Source organism: Podarcis vaucheri, assembly GCF_965113315.1.
Source record: "Podarcis vaucheri genome assembly, chromosome: 12".
In the NCBI taxonomy this organism is placed as follows: domain Eukaryota; kingdom Metazoa; phylum Chordata; class Lepidosauria; order Squamata; family Lacertidae; genus Podarcis; species Podarcis vaucheri.
In genome coordinates, this window is record NC_138750.1 from 32,342,214 (window position 1) to 32,344,864 (window position 2,651).

General features: G+C 41.2%; 1 protein-coding gene across 1 annotated transcript in view; it reads left to right on the forward strand.

Moving 5' to 3' along the window:
• Window positions 1-2,651, forward strand: part of DGKB (diacylglycerol kinase beta) — a 303,881-nt gene that overhangs the window by 15,065 nt on the left and 286,165 nt on the right. The window lies entirely within an intron of this gene.

The window sequence follows — 2,651 nt, forward strand, 5'->3', positions numbered from 1 at the left end:
TCCTTTGGAGTAGATTTTTAAATGTTTTGGTTCATGAAAGGTTTATTTGGGTATAAAGTCAGACAGGGAGGTGGGGTGGAAGTGATATGTGATGATTCAGTTTCCTTAAATAATTTTATTTAATGAAAAAAATAATAGAACACAAGTAGTGTACTACTTTTTAAAATTGTCTGTAAATTATTATTTTTCATGTGCAATAGGTAGGATTTCCATGAATGGAAATAAGTCTGTTTATTCATGGATGAATTCTATGAATGGAAGTGACACAGATCTTGCAGAGTCTTCCATGAACAAAAGCTGAGGAAGGGATATTTTTTGCTGCTTCTTCTTGCAGCTGCCTGTGCCATCTTCCACATTGTTCCAAAGGATCCCCCAGCATATTTTTCAGGAGATGGTTGAGGTCTTTGTGCGGAGACAAAGCAGAGTCCTTGTTCCTTGAGCAGAACTGCATTTGCAATACTCTTGAATCCAACCCAATGGGCAAAAGGTTGGTAGGTGAAGCCAGCAGGGACGGAGACAGTGTGGGGAGGGGCTTGCTTGCAGAGCCCCACCCTTCCGTTCATGCATTCTGATAATGAATGAAGGGAAACGCCTGAACAGGCATGTAATGGCAATGAGCTGAAAACACAGTCACTTGGCTTTTTTTTTTTTTTTTACTCCAGAACAAGCAGAAAATTAATGTTTTACCCATTATCTCACTTTTGGTCTTGACCTTGTCTGAGACCACTTTTGTTGCTTTCATCATTAAAATAGGCTTTGTTCATTCTCTTAATGCCAACAACCCATCTACAGAGTGCCCTCTTTGTACTCTAGCGAGGAGAGCAAAGGGATGGCAGCTAATGTAATGCCCAGTTTGGTGACTTTTGACTGCTGAGCACATAAATTTAGCATCTTGCAGTCAGATCAAGCAAACACAAGGGGAAGCAGTTTCAGGGTAATTTACAGCCAATAGGACAGGCGAAGGAATGCATTTCACCATTTAGAGAGAGAGAGAGTAAAAGGTAGAAATTTATGGTTTTGGTCTTCAGTGTCAAGGGAAGTGAGTCATGAATTCTACATCATGCTGAATTGCTTTGTCTGAGATCAAACTTGCTTAGAAGACTGTGCCCATCTGTGGGGGCCTGGTGAAATTTATACACCTAATGACTCTGAACAGGTATGCACCTTGTTTGAATTTTTAAAAAAATCATTGTTATATGCGGAGTAACTACACCAGGAACAAAAAGTTGGCTATATTATGATTCTCCCTTTTGTAAAATTTCTTGCCCACTGAAACCAGTGGCACTGGTTGGAGATAATTAACCACAGTAGCTCCAAGCTGTCTCATAGTCAAGGAGCCCAGTCCTGGGACCTCTTAGAGCAGTGATAGCCAAACTCGTCCCTCCAGCTGTTTTGAGACTACAGTTCCCATCATCCCTGACCACTGGTCCTGTTAGCTAGGGATGATGGGAGTTGTAGTCCCAAAACAGCTGGAGGGGCAAGTTTGGCCATCACTGTCTTAGTGGAATGAAGAGACTCCAGAGCCAAAGGACCCAGGGCTACCTCTGTCCAGAATCTGCTCCTCGCCCCCCCCCCACTCTCAATTTGGGAGCTTATCTCTAGATACCACCAGCAAAAGAAGTATCCAAAGTAGCCATTGGAGACTAGCCCATTAGAGTGAATGGGGCATTGCCTCACCAGCCTCACTTTGCCCTGATCTCAGCTGCTTGCCTTTTTCATATATAATGCCTGTTCATTTGGCTCTGGTTTCCACCTACTGTTGAAGGGGCCTTCTAAGAACATTTGCCTGAACATGCTTAGAAGTCTCCTTGCAATTGGAATCCCTGATAACACTAGATTTAGCAGGGCTTCCCACGTCCCAGCCCAAACTTGGTTCTGGCACCTCTCAGGTAGGTGCCATTGCTATTATAAGAGAACAAGCTGAGCTCTAGCACCTCTTTTTCTAGAAAAACAGCACTGGCTTCTAAGCACATTCAGACAAATGTGTACAATACTGGAAAGTTGAGGAGGGAGGAGGAGGGAGATCAGGACACTTAACATGGGGCTGGTATGCCCACATCTCCTCCCTGGACTTACCTGCTTTACATCCACATTCTTGTATATGCATAAAAAAGACTTCCATCTGATGATGGAGCCCCAAAAATTATTCTCCAAGTTCAGGAAGACAAAAAAGTATCAGTCAACATGCTGTTTACAAAGGTCTCTCATTTATTAGTACCTTGAAGATGGCTGCTGACAATGAATTACATTAATCAGATACTGTTTTGCCTTTGTCCCTCAAAGCATATACTGTCTTTCAATAAAGTTTCACTGTAATTCCAAGTGGCATCTGTATTTCCCTTCTGTGACACTTTTATTGATTGCCATCCTTAGATACAACACTCGCTTTTCATCACCAGTCACTCTTTTGAGGTTCTATCCCCCCCCCCACTTTAGCTTTTTAATTGATTCAAGATCTTCTGTTATGCCTCAGAATACAAAGCATATTTTAATTATTCCTTTTCTCTACACAATAATACTGAAAAAAGCAACTTACCTGAATAGAATTATTGAAACAAAAACAAATAATTTTTAGAAATAATTTTTATTTGATTTTGCAAGTGTAAGGTTATACATTACCAAATACATATCCATATTTAGAGATTTCTCTG